General features: G+C 40.6%; 1 protein-coding gene across 5 annotated transcripts in view; it reads left to right on the top strand.

The window, feature by feature from the left end:
- Positions 1–22,554, top strand: part of ENOX1 (ecto-NOX disulfide-thiol exchanger 1) — a 784,997-nt gene that overhangs the window by 310,872 nt on the left and 451,571 nt on the right. For 4 of the 5 annotated variants that reach the window (XM_077483208.1, XM_077483202.1, XM_077483205.1 and 1 more), the window contains exon 3: positions 7,900–7,951. The gene's annotated coding sequence lies outside the window, so the exon portion shown is untranslated. Of the gene's footprint in view, positions 1–2,276; positions 3,009–7,899; positions 7,952–22,554 lie in introns of those variants that run through there. The other variant, XM_077483204.1, reaches the window with a different exon arrangement.

Raw genomic sequence — 22,554 nt, 5'->3', positions numbered from 1 at the left:
AATGGATACGTGCTTTTAGTAATGTGCGCTGTGGCCACTTTCATGTTTTCCGCATGCCCACCAGCATCTTCCCAAATCTGATGAACACTGCTGTACTGTAATTGTATCTCTGACTCAACTTTCCACCCATCCCTCCGCCCATCCATCCCTGCAGGATATCCTGCTCCCCTACCCTCCTGGTTGATAAGGCTGCCGGCTATTTCAACAAAGCTGTTCATCAAGCTGGATCCCTGACCTTTTAGCTGCACCTGACTCCTCAGCTTCATCAGTACTGGAGTCTCTTCCCCTACCATTACCAAGTACTTTTTCAGATATCTTATCATTTTGCACACATACCATTATTCTCATCATTGTTATTATCTATGAGAAATCATTTATGATGTGTCTGATCTCATGAGCGCAGAGAGAATACTTTTTATTTTTATTTTTTTAGCCTGCCCACAAGAGTTGCAGCTGTTACAGTATAGCTGCAACGTGTGGGCAAAATCAATATTGAACCCTACAGCCTAAGACTGGGATGCCATTAAAGTTCATGTGCTTTTAAAGGCAGGTGTCACAATACTTTTGACAATATAGTGTACGTCCTGAGTTGAGTCATTTTGATGAAATCCTTTTGAAAGGGTGGTTTTACTCTAACAGAGGAGATAGGGGATTATTTACGAAAGGCAAATCCACTTTGCACTGCAAGTTCACTTGGAAGTGCAGTCGCTGTAGATCTGAGGGGTAGATTTGAAATGAGGGGAAGCTCTGCTGATTTTATCATCCAATCATGTGCAAGCTAAAATGCTGTTTTTTATTTTCCTTGCATGTCCCCCTCAGATCTACAGCGACTGCACTTGAAAGTGCACTTGTAGTGCAAAGTGAATTTGCATTGTGTCAATAACCCCCATAGTGTCCGGTTGACTTTTCTTTTAAATAAGGATAAGCTTTTTTTTTTTTTTGTCTTTATTTAAAAAAAAAAATCCACATAGGGCCTTGGTCAATGGGCTTTGAGCTTGTATCTATGGGTAAATGCAGCTTGCTTTTGACCTCCGTTGGAGATGCTTCTGGGATCTTTTAGACATCATGTTAGGTGCATTTGACTTTCATGTGACCTCCTTCTGAACTGCATTTGACATTCTTTAGCTTTCCCATAAACTTGTATAGGAAGAGAAACAAACAAAAGCCCCATGGCATGGGCTCATACATGCAGACTAAGCTGACCAACAACAGTTACAGGTGTTAGAACCAACTGTAGAGACGTGAGGGGGCACTTAAGCTCTAAAAGTATTATTATTTAATGTTTAAACCATGTGAATGAAATTGGTTTTGAACCCCATTCTTGAAATTTGATCTAAGCACATCTATCTGTAGTGTTTACTTATCTCTCTCCAAAACTCTAAGTGCTGTGACTTTCTGCAGCTCCATTCCTTTTATCAGCATGAGTCACTTCTGACAAGCTCTGCGACACATGAGATAACAGCAGCTGAAAATTTGTGTCGGGGAGAGAGCTTAGAGATAGATAAGCAGAGAGCTTGTCTGTTCATAATTCAGCTCTGCATGTTCCTTTTTCTATGTGAAGTGGGGGTGTGTCCCTTTCCTTTAATTAGCTCTCATACAATGTAAGCCCAGACTCCCCACCCACTGCTGAAAGAGGAAACACAATTTCTAACACGGTCTGCGCTTTTCAAAGAATGTAGAAAGAGGAAGACAGCAGATGTAAAACTTATGTAGGTGGATTTGTTTCATCCCTGTGTATTATCTGAGACTGTTCACTTCACTGGGTATAGGAGAGGGTCTACATCCACTTTAATGGTGATCCATTATAGGTTGGACTTGATAGACTTGTGTCTTTTTTCGATCTCACCTACTATGTAAGCACCCCAGCAAGGTTATCATTTACCCTTTTCCTTCTCGAAAAAAAACCCCAAAAACAATTTATAATAGTTTGCCTCTGTGGGCTATAAGACTATTTTCTGGTTTGATTTTTGCTCCAACATATATGAAAGTGGACTGCGTGTTCACATGAACTGCAGTGCAACTCTTTTTGGTCCATTCATAAATCGGGACACCCCAGGAGCATGACGAGCCATCAACTAAAGTCCATGGATTCCTTTAAGGGTTAATCTATCAATATGGAGTAGATTTTGGCCCATTGGGTCACCCACCAACAGCTTATTGTTTACAGGGCCTCTGGTGATGGGAGCGCACAGCTGCAATCCATAAATCTATAATGGCTATAAGAAACAAATCTATCTACAGCAAAATCTAAGCATGTGTGTGTATGTAAATGCACTCTGTGGTCATAGAAGAAAATGCAATAACGTGTCTAAAGAATGTTTGTTTAGTGATTGTAAAAGAAAGCTCAGCAATAGTAGCCAGAGCGAACGCATATATATGCAGCACATGATATAGCCAAGCACAGCTATTTGCATCAAGACATCAATATGTGGAAATTGTGTTTCACTGGGGATGCACGTCTTGTTGTAAAATATGTCTCTTAGCATTTATCCAGGCTTGAGAACTAAATGTATTGAGTGTTGTGGAGTGGAATGCATCTTACCTCGGGATAATAATTTTCACCATGATTAGAGGTGTATAGCTTTGTCTCTTCATGTTTGTGTATCACAGGCTCAGGACGGAATACACTTTCACAACAAGCCTATTTCTTTCTCTTTCCTTTCCCGTATTGATTTGAAGCCGTTGCATGTCGAGCAACACACGTAACAGTATCTTGCAATTCCTATTTGTATGCCAATTAGGCTTTTGTAATTTAAATGTTGCCTTACTGATATGGAAGCTTTCCCTGGTTAGCTGGAATATTCTCATCCGGCATTAGCGCTGTAATATAATGATTTATTAAGGCGGTGGAAGAAATATTGATCTCACTAATAGCTTCAACCCTGGCATATAACGTTTTACATTTTACTTAGCTTAAAGGGCCACGTGTTTTATCTGCCGTTTTGTATGCAACTGACAATGAATATTTACATTCTGAGGAAGGATTAGTGTTCTTGGCAGTGCTGGAGGTAAGACATACACTAATTTAATAGGTACAGAGCTTTCATCATATCCAGACTGTTAAATGAGTATTTTCTATTGTAATACCTTCATGATAATGCTGTCAGTTCTAGCCTTCCCGAAAAAGAATCTGTCTACTTGTCATTGAGCTGCCTGTTGCAATGCAGTATGCACAGTATTTCTCATTTACTTTTCACCTTTTCTCTTATTTCATCCACTGTCTTACACAAGTTTAAATCTTATTGATTTTTTAGTCTTAATTTTGGGATTAGGTTAGCTAATTAAAAAAAAAACAAATAATGCTTTTTGTATTTTTTAAAAAGAAAAAAAAATGTTAATAGTCATACGTGTTTTTTTTTGTTCTCTTTTTATTCCTGAATTTACATAGAGTAGCTGAAATCTGAACAGTCTGTTAACTTAATTGTCTATCTCCTCTGTATTTTACTGCATTAAAATATATTTCAAGTACAAATCATATTCATTGCTAGAGTTCTAGTTCACCTCCATAAATTCAGCTCACCGTTTTTCTCTAAACAAGACCTGTTTTTGTGCATTAACGTGTTAAGCAAGACTTGGTGTCTTAATTGGTAAACACAATAAAATGTGTCCTGTATTTATGCATTTATAGCACATCTGAATGATGGAAAATGTCTGTTCTGAGATCTTCCATCACTTTTCATCGCGCATCAACAAGAATATTTGTTAAAAATGCACGGAAAAAAAATCATTAAAATAAATCACTAATATGCAGCTAAGATGATAGTTGATGCTTTATACAGATAAGCAGGAACCTACTTTACTTTCATTTTTTAATAGTTTTTTAAGGATAAGTTCACCTTAAAAAAAAAAAAAATGTATTTTTTGCATTTCTATTTTTTTCCCAGGATCCTGTAGAGCATTGCACCTGTGATCAGCAGATCAAGGGTGCAGTGTCAGGCTCTTGCAGACACTGTCTACAGCTTTCTGCCCATACCTCTGTATGGGTATTTTGTTTGAAAGCTGCTGGGAGTGCCGATGAACTACGAGAGAGCTCACCAGCGCAAATGGAACTTGTAGTTCATTCACTCACTGATTTCTGTGATTCCAGCTGTGCTGTTTCTAGATTGTGACAGCAGTGCATACCTCTAGGTGCAGGGACTGGTGTATAGTAACATGTTACATGTTATACAGGCATAACATGTTACTAAAGGTGAACTTCGCCTTTAAAGAGGAGATTAAGTCAGCAGCTAAAAATCCTGTAGCTGCTGACTTTTAATTAATAATAGCACACTTACCTGTCCAAAAATCCAGTGGATCCAGCACTGTCCTCACCGGGGGTATTATTATTATGCAGGGATTATATAGCGCCAACAGTTTGCAGAGCATTTTACAACATGTGGGCAGACAGTACACTTACAATACAATTCAATACAGGAGGAATCGGAGGGCCTTGCTCGTTAGAGCTTACAATCTAGAAGGGAGGGTCAAGTGAAACAAATGAATAACTGTGGGGGATGAGCTGATGGAGAAAATTAAAATGCAGTTGTTCGGTGTGGGTAGGACAGGCTTCTCCGAAGAGGAGGGTTTTCAGCAATTGTCTAAAATAGAGTAGGAGATAATCAAACATGTTGGGGTAAGGAGTTCCATAGGATTGGAGAGGCTCTGAAATAGTCCTGGAGGTGAGCAAATGAGGAGGTAATGAGGGGGCTAGAGAGCAGGAGGTCTTGAGAGGAATGAAGAGAACAATTAGGTTGGTATTTTGAGATTAGGCTAATGATCTAGCTGGGGCCAAAATTGTGGATGGCTTTGTAAGTTGTTAGTATTTTTAATCTAATTTGTTGGGTAAGCGGGTGCCAGTGGAGAAATTGACAGAGAGAAGTAGCAGACACAGAACAATAAGGTGGATGAGTCTGGCAGCAGCATTCATGATGGATTAAAGGGGGGATAGCCTATGTAGAGGCAAGCCAATGAGTGGGGAGTTGCAGTAGTCGAGGTGTGAGATGACCAGGGAGTGAATTAAGAGCTTTTTTGTGTCCTTGTTTACAAAGGGGCTTATTTTGGCAATGTTGTGGAGGTTTAGGCAACAAGATTTGGATAGTGATAGGACATGGGGCTTAAAGGAGAGTTCAGAGTCCAGGACTTACACCTAGGACCTTGGCATGCGGGGATGGGTTGATGGTTGTGCCATCGATTTTGACAGAGAGGTCAGGGGAAGGTGCACGTGGTGGAGGAAAAAATTATGTTTTGGTTTTGGGTAGACTGAGCTTAAGGAAATGGTGTGACAACCAGACTGATATATCTGTTAGTAAATTAGTGATACGTGAGGAGACTGAGGGAGTGATCTGAGGGGTAGAGAAACAGATTTTGGGTGTCATCAGCATAGAGATGGTATTTGAAGCCATGGGAGGCTATCAGCTGACCCAGGGAACAGAACAGAACCTTGGGGGACCCCAACAGAGAAAGGAAGCGAAGAGGAGGAAGTAGAGTTGTAAGTAATGCTAAATTTGTGGTTGGATAAATAGGCAGAGAACCAGCGAAAAGTACAGTCACTGAGAACAACAGCGTGGTATTTTTTGAGGAGCAGGGGGTGGTCAATCGTATGAAAGGCAACAGAAAGGTCCAGAAGTAGCAGAATAGTGTCCATAGTTTTGGTTGTTAGTAGTTAGTTTCTTAGTTTTAGAAGAGCAGTTTCTGTGGAGTGTTGAGCACGAAATCCAGACTAAAGGGGATCAAGAAGGCAAGATTGTTGCTCAGTTGGTTGTAGACCAGACGTTCAAGGAGTTTCGATAAAAAGGAGAGCAAGGAGATGCGGCGTAAGATTAGCAGGGTCCAGTGAAGGCTTTTTAAGTATGGGGCTGACTAGTGTGTGTTTTAGAGTTGGGGAAGATGATAGAAGAGAGGGAGGGATTGAACATGTGGGTTAGAGAGTGTAAAGTAGAGTCGAGTCAGAGAGTGAATGCAGCATTTTTGAGAGAACAGAATCCAGAGGGCAGGTGGTTAGATGGACGTTGGCAAGTAATTTAGCTATCTCGTCTGTAGTGGTGGGGTTGAATCAGGGAAGTAATGATTGTACCTGTGGGCATGAAGTGTAAAGCATGGAAGGTATCTGAACAGCAGGAATCTCCTCACAAACTGTTTCAATCTTCTGTTTGAACTGATTGTCAATCTCCTGGGCAGTGAGTGAGTGAGTGAGTGAGTTAGTGGTTGGAGGACGAAGTAGCGAGTTGAAGGTAGAGAAGAGTGGGCAGGGATGGGATAATAGGTAGTTAATGAGAGCAATAAAATAGGTGCTCGATAGTGAGGAGGCAGGAGTTGTATTTTTAGAGGGCAGATTTATACTGGTTGAAATCTTTCTGAGACTTGGTCTTGTGCCACAGGCGCTCAAGAGCTTGGCTATATTTTTTTCCGACTTCTTGCAGTGTCTGTTTGCCAAGGTTGAAGCGGATGGGGCCTGATTCTGTGTGTAGTGAGAGGGGCCAGTGTGTCCAGAGAGGGAAAAAGTGAAGTGTTGTAGACAGAAATGGCTAGGTCGGTGCAGGACAGGGGTGCTATTTTGTCATAGAGGTGGTCAGTAGCAGAGAAGAGAAGGGTTGAGATGGCGTGGGTTTTATCCCTAAAACATCTTTCATATGATTGCAATACCCATATACAACTGGAAGGGGGATCATCCCACGTTGTTAGAAATTCTTCCCAGGATGTCCTCCAGTCAGAAACAGGCAGATCCTTCCATAATGCATTTAATGAATGGCTAATTTTCTTGGCTTAATTGCCCTGATTCACTCTCTTTACTGTAAAAAGGAGGCAAGTGTTTCACCAGCCGCAGTAGTAGCAGCTGGTGTTCTGGTTCTGTTGGGTTTTATTAAATATTTTTTGCATAGTATCAGCATGCCCACAAACAGTACTTGTGCCCGAAGAAAAGAAAAAAAAAAGGTGCTAAAGAATATAAGAACACTGAACCTGGTTTTCTAAAAATGTTGCTTAAAGAGGCACTTCACTCTCCCAATAAAAATGTCATTGTTTTTCCCCCACTTACCTTTGGGGCTTTGTGCTTGCCTTCTTCTTTGGCACTGCTGGCCTACACCAGGTTTTGTCCAGCACTACCATCTTCCTTTTTACAGCAGAGGCACATGACTGACAGCGATCTCATGCTGTGTCTGTTTACATATTGCTCTATGAATGGAGGAAAATAATGCATATGCCAGAAGTCATTACTTACCTCCATTCATTGAACAATATGTATGAAGACAAGGTACCACTGTTTACATATTGTTCTATGAATGGGGAAGTAAAGCCCCCTGGCATATGTCACATTGAGGAGGATGCAGGAGGAAACGAAAACATTGTTGCCTATATGAGAGTAAAGGCAGGGGTGAACTGCAAAAAAATAAAATATGATTTGTGAGTGATTTTTGCCAGGAAATGTCTTAAAATACAATTTCTTTTGATGGAAATGCTTTATGATGAGTGTACTCACCTAGACTTGTATTGCGTAGAGTTCTGGGTCTAAAGCAGGACATAGATGGTGCAATTTTCACTTGATTCCCCCATCAACACAGTCAGTGTTGATGGGGCAATCCCTCACGTGGAGCTATTATGTTCTACGAGATGCTGGTTGTACCCAAGTCGATCGATGGATGGACTTGGGTGCAATCAGCTTGCTCATACATGGCACAGTCATATTTGTACTCCCTGCACAACTGCTGTAATAGGAAGGTAGAGATAATGAAAACAGAGGTTGTTAGTACAATTCTTCATTTGACCACATACCAATGACTTCAGATGGCCATTTCTTGTCTCATGGAAAAAATAAAGAAATCTGAAAGTAGAATAAAATACCGTTCGATGCAAATCTGTTCTATGATTATTCTTTGCCTTCTTTTGAGATTCTTTTTTCTGACATTAGTATTTTTCTTGTAACAGGATAAATAAACATTTGGAATATGAGGACAACGAAGACAAACTTACGAAACAGGTACTGTACTTCTATTTTCCAACAAGCATCCGTATAATATTGTTTTGTACTTACTGCTAGGAGATACAAAGCTTGTTACTCCCATTGAGGGAGGATAATATACACTGCACATTTCAGCAAATCATTGCCCAGTGGATTTTCTGGGGCCCGCTGTGAAGAATTAGGCTTTGCCATTTGTTTCACCTTGACAGAATGTCTAGTGCTGTTTGCAGAAGAAAAAAAATTATGCTTTTTTTTTTTTTTCCATTTCACTGTTTTGTTTAAGCTCTAAAATTAAGGTACAGAGCGTTCTTCAGTGTTATAATCATTTGAAGGTTTGTTGCAAACCTATCTCCCCTGGGATTAGTGAGCCCGGGGAAGGTCACATGATTTTCTGTTTCTTTTTCCTATAGAAATTGCATTACAAGGCACAATATTAAATTGTTTTCATCATCATTTTTAATGTATTCAGTGCTTTTATCAAAATGTTTTCACAGGAGTCTATTTTCGGTCTTGCTCCAGTACATTTTTGCAAGCTCTCCCTAAATGTGGCATTGTTTAAAAGGAAAATGCTGACCTACATGTAGAAACCTGTAGCATTATTAAATTCTTATTGTGTTTTTTTTCACTTGTGGGACTTTTCGAGTTTTTTTTCTCTTTGCAGTGTTGTTGTTATTGCCCCATGTTGTTTTATGGAGGAATACATTTTGAGTATATTTTCTGGATTAGAACATTACAGGAGCAGCATATATACGTTTTTATGTAAATATTTGATGTGCCTATTACCACAAGGAGGCAGTAGTATCAGGAGCTCATTATTATTCAGCAAGTCAGCATCATATAGAGTTGTAAAGCTGCTGAGATAAGATGCCTCTATGATTCACAAGTGCCCAGGGTGTTAACTGGCCATATTGTCATGGCATTAAGCCAGTCTGCAAATCAGAATTGGTTCATTTTACCAAGACACATATACGTGGTGCTGCAGCTCACAGCAGCCATTTGGTTTATAAAATGAAAGCAATAACTCATCTAGATGCCAGGGCCACTCATCACTGTGGTTTTAATGGAGTCCCACTAAGTCTATTTAATAGATTCTTTAGGAGGTATTGTGACTATGACTCACCCTTGCTATTTCTATGATTAGTAGCAGTCCATTCCTCCATGACTTACAATGCACTAACAGCAGCTTTATTAAAGTCCAACTCCAGGCTATGCAAAAAAACAGTACATTTGCCCTGGGACTTTGACTGAGGTGGGCACAGTTTAGCCAAGACGCAACAGCAGTAAATACAGTATAAAAATGTATTCAAGTAGAGATAATACATGCATTAATGTCGCCAACAAATGCCAATTCATAAGGGATACGTATAAATGAAATAATGGTATATATAACATAGCAATCATATAAAACACAGGCATCTAGTTTACCCGATGCGTTTTGTGAGACCCAGCTCGCTCTTCAGGGGTGGATGCGTGTAAAATGTACCTAGGTTGAAAAAATACAAATTGGATGTATAGCGTAATGTAAAAAGTATAGGCGCATGGTAAGATGGTCCTTGATACAGGGAACCCCATACTCACCACTAGACAAGATCAAAACAGCGAATGTACAGCTCCCAGAAGGCGGCAGCAGATGTCTCGCCAGGGAGCAGAGGAGGCGACGCCAGACAAGACCCCACCAAGGGCCAAATGGAGGGCAAGCATGGCATGGATAGCAATTGTGTATCCCTAGGGGTCTTAATTTGTCCATAGAAGATATTGGCTGTAAACATGAGTATGTATGTCAGACAATCTAAAGTGACTTAAAGTTTTAAAGAGTAAAGTCGGTAGATAGTAACATATGTGTATCTGTGTATGAATACAAGACCTAAGCTAAGGATGGTAGGGGCATGGAGACTGTAGAGGGAAGTGGTAAAGAGATGCCAAAAGCTGAGAAAAAGACAGAAGAACAAAAAAGAAATAGAAAATAAAATGAAAGTATATCATATAGTGTCTATTTTCTTTTTCTCTTTTGTTCTTCTGCCTATTTCTCACTGTCACTCTTGTCAGCTTTTGAAACTCATGTTTACAGCCAATATCTTTTATGGACAAAGTTTCTATCCGTGCCATGCTTCCCCTCCATTTGTTCCTTGGAGGGGTCTTGTCTGGTGCCGACTCCTCAGCTCCCTTGCAAGATATCTGCTGCCGCCGTCTGGGAGCTGCACCTATGCTGTTTTGGTCTTGTCTAGTGGTGAGTATGGGGTTCCCTGTATCAAGGCCGCTCATACCATGTGCCTATACTATTTACATTACGCTATACATCTAATTTGTATTTTTATATCCATGGTACATTTTACACGCATCCACCCCTGAAGAGCGAGCTGGGTCCTGTAAAACTCATTGGGTACACTAGATGCCTGTGTGTTATATGATTGCTATATTATATATATGTACCATTATTTAATTTATATGTATCCCTTAAGAATTAGCATTTGTTGGTGACATTAATGCATGTATTATCTCTACTTGAATAAAATGTTATACTGTTACGTCTGTTGGCTATCCTGTGCGCACCTCACTCAAAGTCCCAGGCAAATTTTCTGTTTCGTTGCATATTTCAGCGATGGAGGTGTGTCACTGGTGACACCAGACCTTTCTCTTATATCAATTCCAGGCTATGTATAAAAGGGAGCTCGGACTGCAATATTCACCTTCTATCCAGAGATGTCCCATTCACCACCTCTTTTTTGCCATACAAGATCCTTTATCCTGAACACAGTGCCCTGAACTCATAATTTATTGGTGCAGAAAGTGGTAGTGGTGATGTCATCATGGCAGCACCCTTGTTTGCATCATCCAGGATTGCCCACCACCAGGTGAAGACCGAAAATTACTCATGGCATCATATTGCTACCAGGGCCCTTAAAATGGAAATAAACTCCCATGTACAATTTTTACCTATAGGTAAGCCTATAATCCAGAGATTATCTTTTGTCCCTAGTCATAGGTAACAGCTGTATATGTGGATACATGCAAATAGCAATGAACAGCCGCAGCTCCTCTTCCTTTGTAAAGACTTATTGATGCCTTGATGCCCAGGCCACATTTAGAGCATCAGCATGCATTGATTAACTCAACAATAACTTGCAAATCTAAGTCATTTTTATATATTTTGTAACCACTTTCCGCCTGGTCCAGTGCCCTTTAACTAGGCTCATACACATGGGGCAGGGGAAGGATTGCTTGGTCATGTGACCACTGTGATTGGCTGTCACAGTGGTCACATGAATCGGAGACTATTCTGCCAGTTCCCTAGCACTAATACAGATCAAAAGCTGACTTTGACAGCTCAGTCTCCATGCTTGATGAGCGCAGTTAGCACGCTCTCAGAAGAGAAATCTCTGCTGCCCGTAGATGCATATGTGTGGGCATTAAAGCCCACCCTCTTTGCCGCCGCACACATCTGTTATGAGGGTGGTAAGAGGTCAACAACATATAACGCGTTTCTTGGTACAACGTTTTAGTAAGAGATTTGATTTTTTATATTTTTTTTATATTAGGTTGACAAATCATATATATATATATATATATATATATATATATATATATATATATATATATATATATATATATAATAAGTAAGTTCTTTATTTTAATTAATGTTTTTATATTGTTATTGTATCTTTCAATTACAGTACTAAACATAGAACTTATTATTGATAGTTATTACCAGAACCAGTGTCCTGATTGGACGGTATTTTATCTGGATGAGTGTTGGCCACAATTGAAACATTTAAGATTTCCCCTTGCATTGGACACAAGGTTGAATAGTGTTTTGTAGATTTTCCCAGCGAGGACACATATGCCAATAAAAGCGTGATCAAGGTCGAACACTTCCCCAGCTTATCAAAACAAAAAAGTCTGGAGTTAGTGATAACCTGTACAATAATCGTTGTAAACTGATTTTATTAACTATTATGACATGTTGGAGGGTGTAAAGGGGAGGGTACAAAAAGAGTACTTAGAAAGCTATAATACTTTTGGTAGATAATTATTTAGTATTGCACAATGTTTAACAATGTTTTTTACAAGGGTTATTAGAGGATAAAGATAAGATGGGAAATAAATTGAATTCTTCAATCTAGCTACCTGTGGAGTTCTCTTTTCAAAGACATACAGTATGTGCTATCAGTAGAATAAAATGTGTCATCAGGTATCTAAGTTGTGAAAATTAGTCATTCTCAATTGATAGTTTTAAAGTACTCTTGCTGTTATTACAGTATGTGCCATCTTTAATTGGATTCTGTTATGCTCATATGTTCAAATTGTAACAAGCCAAATGTAGGTTCTCCCTATCCGCTCGCTCACTGTCTTGGATTGTCCTTGCTTGAATTCTGCTCATTAATCACATGCTGTAGTTTAAACTAATTTAACCAGTGCAGATCTATTATCCCCAAATAAATAATTCTCTTGTAGTTAGACCCAGATTATATCTAGCACTAACAATTATCTCCCACACTCGGTGAGAAAAGCAGTGTGTCCTGACAGAGTGCAGCACAGATTGAGCAATAACTACATTCTTCACAGATGATTAAAAATTACATTTCTGAAATAGGATTGCTTTATAAAAGTGTGTGCTCTGGGAATCGCTGCAATAAGTCCTCTAGCACAATTGGGTTTTAAAGAATATTCCCAAAGAGAGGTATATACCTCCTGAACAAATTAAGCACGAGTGCTCCTTTTTTTTTTTTTACTTTCAATGTAATCTGTATTTAAGAGATGCATGTCAGGGTATATACAGTATTGTGTATTGGTTCCTTAGACTAGTTGTCTGTTTTCCATAGCACCCCGTTAAATTATCCTTTTCATTTTGTAGCTTATGCTAAACAAAATGTTAGCAGGAACCTAGCTGCTGCTGACAACACCAATAATATTTGTTTCACAAATAAATGGATTTGAAGGAACAACTGTTCATGCTGGCACAATTAAAGGAAATATCAAATATGTCCGGGTAACAAAAAGAGTTCTTCCTTAAAGGATAAGTTTTGCTTTCATAACATGCTACATGTTACACCCATAATCAGGATGTAACATGTTATGAATGCGCCAGCCCCGCGACCCCCCCCCCATCCCGCTGTGACAGCAGATTGGGGATCTAAACCCTGTGTCTGCTGCCACAATTCAAAAAAGATGCGGATGTGTGGGGCACCTCCCATCTGGCCACATCACTCATTCACAGTCCTCTGTGAATTTAAAACAACAAGGTCCGCCAGGCTTTGCGACTGTTGGCTTGTAGTTTTCTAAGAACTACCATGGCACTGTGAGCGCTTTGGTACTTTTTGAGTTTTCCTGTCAGAATGTATTGGCTTGCTCATACGAGCAAGCCAATACACTGACAGATCTTTCTGGAGACCTAAACGGCATCTGTGATCTGCTGATTGCTTGTGCCATGCTTTACAGGCTCCCAAAACAAACAAAAAAAAAATTCATGCACGTTTTACCCGCAAAAACAATGTGCATGTATTATTTTTTTGTCAAAAGGTGAACTTATCCTTTAAGACACTTCCATTATAGTTGAATACATTTTAAGGGAGTTTAAAAAGACATATATATATATATATATATATATATATATATATATATATGGGGTCGGCTAAACGTCCCCAGCCCGACATGACCACAGAAGGGCAGAAACGTCCCTGGAACTGCAAACCTAACAAGCCTGCGAACAAAAGTGCTACCACATGAAGGTTTGCCCCCACCCATGACTCGGTGGGGGGGGGTCACCTTCGGGAGTTTGCAGCCCAGTGGTCCTCTCAACTGTGTGTGTGTGTGTGTGTGTGTGTGTGTGTGTATATATATATATATATATATGTGTGTGTGTGTGTGTGTGTGTGTGTGTGTGTGTGTGTGTGTGTGTGTGTGTATATATATATATATATATATATATATATATTTTTTTTTTTTTTTTTTTTTAAGTATATATGCCTTAGGGCATGCTCTGCTTCTCCATTTCTTAATGAATGACAAACTGGTTGCTTGGTTCATGTCATCCACACCAATTAAGTCATGCTCTTATCTCCCAAAGGTGATCTTTAAGAGTGTAATACACTTACTGTCTTGGAGCTTTGGGTTTACATACAGTATCCATGGCCTCAGGAAGCGATGTGATAGATTTGAGCATAGCTTTAAAAAGTGGGGTCATGATAGGTTAATTGGCCCCTGTCCATTTTGGTCCTAATATGTGTATGCATGAGTGTAATGGCCCGTACACACGATCTGAAAATCAGATGAAAAGTACCGCTTTCGGCGTGATCGTACGATAATTCGAATTGTTAGTACAGAGCTTTCGAGAGCCGATCATGACAGTTCATCTGATTATTATCCGATGATTTTTGTTTAATCAGTGCAGTTATTATCCAAAAATCCAATACAAATACACTACAACACATGACATCACTTCCAATTTTTTTATTCTGTCGCACAAGAATTTTTCGTTATTTTAGTAAACCCTTCAGGTTCGATATATGACTAGCATGCAAAAAAAAAAAAAAAAACGCACAATCTGTCGTCCTATTTTCAGATTGTTTATAGGGGACATTAGTTAGGGAACTTAGATTGTAAGCTCCTTGAGGGAAAGGACTGGTGTGAATGTATAAAATATATGTAAAGTGTTGCCTAAATTGACGTCACTGTATAAGTACTTGTATTAAAAAATAAAGAGTGCTGTATTAAATGCTTGAAAGTGATCATTATCATGTGATTACATTTTACATGTTGGTAAATCTCTTTGGAACTGATAGTTGAGGTTTCCCCTTTCTGCGAAGAAAAGGAAACAAAGCTGATGTATCACAGCCATCTGTCAGCCAAATGGTGAAAAAGATGGCAGCTTACCCCGGAGGCACAGAAGGCATTCGACGGCAAACACATGTCTCCGTGCCATGCTGGGATTGCATCACAATAGCTGGGCAGGGCTTTTTTTTGCTGTTTATTGTGTGTAGAGTTATGCATTTTTACCTGTTTAAAAGGCAAACGACCACTGACCATGATGCCTGAGTTTACTTACTTATCAGCATTCATGCGATGTAACTCTCGGAAAACTGCATTTTTAATGGGCACACACCTGGCCAATTAGTATTCAGCATGATAGCTCCCAAGCATCCCAATAAAAACGAATATTTTCTGTTGGCAGGCACTGTTTGACACTGTAAATCAATAATACATTTGTTTCTAAGGCCCCTTTAGGAGACTTACGCTAAAACGTAGTTAACCAAAAAAAATAAAAAAATTGTATTTTGCATCTTACCAGTCCTTACATGAGGTGCCTGCAATAGTTCTCTTTATTTTCACTTCCTTTCCTGGTGATCACACAGAAAGGGGTTCTGTCCCTTCGGCACCATACTGAAAAAAGTGTTTTTATTATTGTCTTGGTTCCCGGTAAAGAGATTTTTCTTTCCTGTCCTGGGGTCTATACAGGAAGCTAAGGAAAATTTTCCCAGTGGACAGAAAAACTAAGAAGAAAAACTTTTGAGCTGGGATTTGGCTTAATTGGATTACCATTTGTAGAATATGAGGGTGTCCTTATTTTTCAACAGTTGAGTTTCAAAGTAAGCCTATCACAAACCTCGCCGACTTATAATTGACATGCAAAAGCAAAGGTAGCTTTCCTTTAAAACCACGTCAGTAGCTAAAATGATGTGCAAATCTTGACTTTTCTGGTTGAGATGTGCAAAGAATACCAGCTTCATATATCTCTAGATCTGCGGATCATTTTGACAAGCGCTTTTCAGTGAAGGTAACCTTTGCTGATGTATTTTCTCATCATATGCTCAGTTTGAATTGCCAAAATTAGTGACAGGTTTTCTTGATTTTTTTTTTTTTTTTCTAAAGTAATTTATTCTCTTTGAGGGGTTTCTGGTTCCAACTCGACACGCTGGCTGAGCATCCTGATTTTCTTGTCCCACCTCACCTTGTCATTCATTTTCATGTTCAAAATAATAGTAGAATTACATTTCATATTCAGACTAATGTTTTTGTTAAAGGATTCAGAACACAGACATTGTATGTCCCAAATAATATTATACACTGGCAATAATCTGAACAAAAGCAATGCATGCTGATTTATTTATGAAATCATTTATTAGCCTTATTAGCCATGCTTCTCATTTCCAATGGATAATATAATCTCTTTAAAAGAGAAAATCTATGGAATTCAGATGTGTAGCAAGTTTACTTTCCAAGGCCAGGCTACAGTACATTCAGTACAAAATGATGCTGTGATGTATATAATGTTCAGAAGTAGAGAATGTTTATTTGAAGAAATATGAAGAAACTTTAATGCTCAAAGATGTGACGAGAAAGTTATAGAATCCTGGTGCTATAGCTGAACACGCTCCCCTTATTTTGCACGTGATCCAAAGGGCCTATTTACACTTTCATTCCCGCTCGCAATTTTGCATAGGCAATTTTCACGCAATTCTAGGGCTTCACATCAATGGGCTGCCCTATACGCATTTGTCGTCCAATAGAAGCTCATGCTCTTCTTTTTTTTTTTGGGGGCGGCAAACTTCACACGATTTTTTAAGGGCAATTACTGTGCATTTCTGTTGCGCAACAATCACGGTAGAACCGAACCACATTTTGGGTGCCATTTAACATGAATGGCATCCAAATTCTCAGCACACGTTTTGAAGTGCCACGTGATTTGGAATCCAGTGGACAGAAAAACAAAACTAAAAACATGACATGTTTTTAAGGCCAAGTGTAAATGGGGCCTTAACCTTTTGAGGACCAAGGGGCGTATTTGTCTCATGTTTTTAATTGCCTGTATCATCTGGTTAAGAACTTAAAAACTTCATTTTTTTTTTTTTGTCAAAATATTAGTTCTTATCAACAAATGGTTGTCATAAGTCCACCCCCAAAAATGATACAAGTGTTCAAATGGTTTTATTTATTGTTCAAATACATTCTTAAAGGGAAAAAAATATAATTATTTTTAGATTGATGACAGTAATCTTATGGTCCTCAAAGGGTTAAAGGTTATTTTCCATCCTTTTTGCAAATATAGTGGGGGAGATTTACTAAAGCTGTAGCACTCAGAATCTGGTGCAGCTGAGCATGGTAGCCAATCAGCTTCTAACTTCAGCTTGTTCAATTAGGCTTTGACAATAAAACCTGGAAGCCGATCGGTTTCTATGCAGAGCTGCTCCAGATTTTGCATTCTCCAGTATTAGTTAACCTCCCTGGCGGTATGATTCAGTCTGGAATTAGGTGCTGAAAGCGGTACAATTATTTTGCATGGAAATCTGGCGTTTTATTTTGTAGTCCTGTACTTCTTAGGAATAACGCTCTTAACTCTCTTCAAACCCGAGTCTATCAGACATCCCGGGTATGATAAAGTTTATAATATAATAAAGAATAATAAAAAATATTCAATAATGTAATCAAATCCTAAAACACTGAAAAAGGGACACTTTTTGGTTGCTATGGACAATCTCCAAATTCCAGGCAGAAAAAACAGTATTTATAATATAAAAGTGCATGCAGGGCATTGCACAGACCACTAGGGACAAAGGGGGTGTGTAATTTTTTTATACAGTACTGTAATCTGTAAGATTACAGTACTGTGTGTGTTTTGTGTCTTTTTACTTTTTTGAATTTGCCGCCGTTCTCCTCTCCCGTGCACCGTAACGTCGCAGGGAACGGAGCTCGGCGGCATTCGGCACTGTGAATCGAGCGGAGGACAGCTCGATCACACAGCGCGGGGGACATCGCTGGATTCAGGGGACAAGGTAAGTAAGTCTCACCGTGTCCTCCCCTGCATCCAGCAGTGTGATCCCGAGTCTGGCTCGGGGTTACCGCTCCTGCTAGTAAATTCCCAACCCGAGCCAGACTCAGGATTACCGCTAGGGAGGTTAATCAATCCCCATGTGCTGTAACAGACTCTCTGGCCCCTTTCACACTGGGGCGGTGCGGGCGTCGGCGGTAAAGTGCCGCTATTTTTAGTGACGCTTTACCGTCGTTTTAGCGGCGGTATGCGGCTGCTAGCGGGGGTGGTTTTAGCTAGCGGCCGAAAAAGGGTTAAAACCTATACCGTCGACTCTTTGCCGGCTGCCCCTTTGGTTTCAATGGGTAGGAGCAGTGAATACACCACTCCTTCACTGCTCCAAAGATGCGGCTAGCAGGACTTTTTTCACCGTCCTGCTAGCGCACCGCTCCAGTGTGAAAGCCCTCTGGCTTTCAGACTGGAGTGAAAGGGGCGGCTTTTTTCGGGCGCTACACAGTCGCTATTTTTTGCTCTGTTGCGCCTGAAAACCGCCTCAGTGTGTAAGGGGCCTCAGCAAGGAAGCTCTCCCTGCCTGATTAGTAAGAGACCAACACCTGAGCAGGCACAGAACTAGGGCTATGCCACTTGCTTTGCTTTCACTGAGCAGACTGATTAAAGTGGCATGGCATTGTTTGTTATTGGTCAGGGAAAATGATTGGACAGCATTCATAAGTTAGCATACTGTCTACAAAGCAGATATTGCTGGAATGTGGCAAAAACAAGTGGAAATCTGCTCAGCACATCTACAGCATATAAATAGGCAGAGCTGTGAGAAGTGACATTTTGCATGACAAAAATTGCAAAATCTTAAACTTGAAAGCTGTAAAAACATTCTAGTAATGAGTGTTCCTATTAGAAGAAGGTAAATATCAAGAAAGTAAAGCAGGGAATGCTGCTGTCAGCTATACAGAGTAAGAGGATTAAGGCTTCTGCTAGACAAAGTCAAAGAGCTTGACGGAAATTTTCTGCTAGCCTCACAGTGCTTGTTCTGCTTGCCTTCATGGCGTATTGGCAGACAGTTACTGAACTACTGATAACCAAGAAATATAAAAAAAAAATTAATATGGACTATAAATTCAGGGCTGCACCAGATTTTGCAGTGTCTTTTTTTTTTTTTTAAAGAAACAAATAACCCACATTTTTTAAATTAAGTAAATATATTTTGACTTGGGAGAGGAAATAGATGAGGCAGACTGGACAATTTGGTCCCTATGGATGAATACGGGTATCATGAATGCTGCTCTTGTAGAGGCGGGTTTTAAGGTTCTTTCCCAATGGTATCTTGGCCTGAACCCTTTCTGCAAAGTATTCCTGGGGTCTTCCTCATTTTGCTGCCAGGGCTGTGGACAGGTGGACACAATGTACCATACTTGGTGGACATGTACCAAAGTCAAATTGTTTTGGATAAGAGTACATTCTTTGATTTATTCAGTAACAATTGTAAATATTCAAGTATATTTGAATACTTATCAAACCTGTGGAGGGTAGTCCTAGACATTCTCAAACCTTGATGTTTTTTATGATGTTGTTGTGGCAAAAATTGCAGTGGAATCTGCCTGGAAAAGCCCAGTAGTGAACCTGGCAGTTATGAAATGTAAGTTGACATGGATCATGCTGAATGAGAAGCTGGTTAGCATTTTGAAAAATACATCTTTGATGTTTGAGAGCGTCTGGAACGCTTGGATTCAATGCCTCAAGCTTCCTGCAGTGTAGCACTGTGGCAGCAGACAGGTTTTGCCTTTTGGATGGATTCTTTCTCTTTTCCATTCCTTCTTTATATTCCCCCCCCCCCCCCCGCCTTTTTTTTTTTTATTAATTCTGCCATAACATTTTGTTGTATTGTATGTTACATGCTCAGTATTTACCTTGACTGTGTTGGCTGGCCAGTGGGATGTGGTTATGCCGAGCTTTACCTTTTACAGGTCCCATTCGTGGGCTTGACATATATTCTACTGGTCTTGTTTTTATGCTTGTTACATTCTCCTGCTTACAGTTACATTAAATTGCATTATTTACTACCTGTGCCTTATCTGCATAGTACAGTTAGTACTAGTGTGAAAGGTCCACATGGCATTGTGGACCTATCACACTGTTTTGCTCTTCTAAGCACAGTCACTTTCAATGTTTTAGTGGTTGTTAAAAATTAATAAACATATTGAAACAAATTTATATATTTTAACCTCCCTAGCGGTGATCCCGAGTCTGACTCGGGTTGGGATTTTAGTACCACGAGCGGTAACCCCGAGCCAGACTCGGGATCACATCGCTGGATACAGGGAGGACACAGGGAGAAGTTATTTACCTTGTCCCCTGGATCCAGCGATGTCCTCCACGCTGTGTGATTGAGCTGTCCTTCGCTCGATTCACAGTGCCCGAATGCCGCCGAGCTCCGTTCCCTGCGACGTTACGGCGCACGGGAGCGGAGATCGGTGCCAAATTCAAAAAAGTAAAAACACACAAAACACACACAGTACTTACAGATTACAGTATTACAGTACTGTATAAAAAAAATTGCACACCCCTTTGTCCCTAGTGATCTGTGCCGTGCCCTACTTGCACTTTTATATTATAAATACAGTTTTTTCTGCCTGAAATTTGGAGATTGTCCATAGTAACCAGAAAGTGTCCCTTTTTCAGTGTTTTAGGATTTGATTACATTATTGAATAATTTTTATTATTATTTATTATATTATAAACTTTATCATACCTGGAATATCTGCTAGACTCTGGTTTGAACAGATTTAAGAGAGTTATTCCTAAGAATTACAGGACTACAATATAAAACACCAAATTTCCATGCAAAATAATTGTACCGCTTTCAGCACCTAAAACCAGAACTAATCATACCACCAGGGAGGTTAATGTTACTGTAAAAGGGTGATGTCTAAATGGCGCCCCAGGTAAACCGCTAACTATACAGCTAAAACATATATGATCTGCTTTACCTGACAAAATTATTTTCAGACAGTTTTGTGAGTCTCTCATCCAAGCAGATGGCACCCTGTTTCCGAGTTTCATTGTCACCTACCTGCTTATTGTACATGTAGTCAGCTGTAGAGTGGAGCAGAATGGTAGTGAAGAAAGCTGTAAAAAATAAAGAAGAAAACTAGAAAATAAAGGGCAATCATTTGCCTGTTTTTGCAGTCCTGGGTAGTGAGCAGGGCCGGTGCTACCACTAGGCGGACTAGGCAGCCGCCTAGGGCGCACTGCCGCCTAGGGCGCCCGGCCACTGGTGACCCTCTTCCCTCTCTCTGCAGCCAGTAACTAAGTCAGTCTCAACACAACAGGCAGCTGCTCCCGAGTCCCTCTGTACAGTGTCAGAGGCGCAGCAGCGGCGGAGAACTGTGTCATCCCCTGCGCCTCTGATCATCACAGTGCCAGACGGCTAGTAACCTGTCTGTCTGTTTCACTACAGCCAGCTCTGCCTCTCTCTCTGCCCAGTTCCCATATGCTGCATGGTCCGTTCTCCCCCCACAACTCTGCCTCTTCCCCTCTCCTCAGCCTTTCCAGCAATGTCCATTGTCCAGGGCTCGATGCTTTTAGCCTCTACTGTGCGGGCACTCTGCAGGATCAGAGCGCTCTCCCACCGACACAACAATGCCAACATCCCCTCTCCTGGTAAGAGACTTCATGATCTCTGCTGCTGTTTCTTCTCAGCTCTGTTTTCCTCCCAGTGAGGCTGTGGTCACATGTAGTGGAGCCTGGAGAACAGGCACATGTCCCGCATGATGCTGCAGCCCAGTTAGAAGAAGGTAGCTGAAAAATGTCACCAGGCAAACCATGTGTACTGTACAGGGTCTGAGCCAGAAAACAGGACACCAGGGTGGCTGGGGAACTGCACATACAGAATCCTCACAGTGTGTAGTGGGATTGAGCAGCAGACTATAGCTTTGGGAAGGATGTCCTGTCACTGCTTCAGCGCCCCAACAGGTATGCAGATGCACACAGGTTGGGTGAGACACAACCAGAGTGATGGTAGTATTGCTCATAACATCATGTAATACTGACTGAACTGAACTCTACACATGTGTCAAATATAGTATTATGCCCTACACTGGTTGACAGACCTATGCTGCTTGCTGCCTCTTGTATTTATGTGTGCTTTAGGCTGGGTTCACACCGCTGCGGGTGGGAGACCCGGATGTGATTCGCACCGCACTGCAGTGCCAATCACATCCGATATCTGTGCGATGCGAGTTCAGCCATACAGATAGTATGGCTGAATTCGCATCGCACCCGCCCCAAATTCGCACAGGACCCTTTTTTTGGTCCACAGCAGAATCAGATCGCATTGGGTGTTCACACCATGCGATCCGATTCCTGTCCGAGTTTGCAGATCGCACTGCGATATGCGGACTGATCTGGGGGTGTCATTAACATTTCATTGACACTCCCAGCAGTCCGCATAGGGCAGTGTGAACTGCCGGCGGGAGGCATGCGATGCGGGAAAACGCCGCGGATTCACGGCGTTCCCGCATCGCTCCAGTGTGAACCCAGCCTTACACTGCTTTCAACTTTGCTTTGTCCGTTTTGCTACCAAACACAGACAGATCATGGATCCACTGCATCCACTTAAAATTCCTTCCAGAAAGTATAAATAAAATTGGACATCCCAGTGATTGTATGGTTAGGTGGGCAGTCTATACAGATGTGACTCCCCCAGCCTACATACAATAAGTGTGTTTTTTAGTGGCTGATTGGGTGTTAAAACAACATTGTCTTGAGTGGCGGTGTAGAATATTTGATATTTAATATTTATTCTTTTTAGTCATTGTGCCACATTGCTTTTTAGATGGATTTTATTTCATGCTACATCTCA

Source organism: Lithobates pipiens, unplaced genomic scaffold (genome assembly GCF_037356315.1).
Source record: "Lithobates pipiens isolate NorthernLeopardFrog02 unplaced genomic scaffold, aLitPip1_a1.2 Scaffold_16, whole genome shotgun sequence".
In the NCBI taxonomy this organism is placed as follows: Eukaryota; Metazoa; Chordata; class Amphibia; order Anura; family Ranidae; genus Lithobates; species Lithobates pipiens.
The sequence above is the reverse complement of the archived record's forward strand: the minus strand, read 5'-3'. Positions and strand labels throughout refer to the sequence as shown.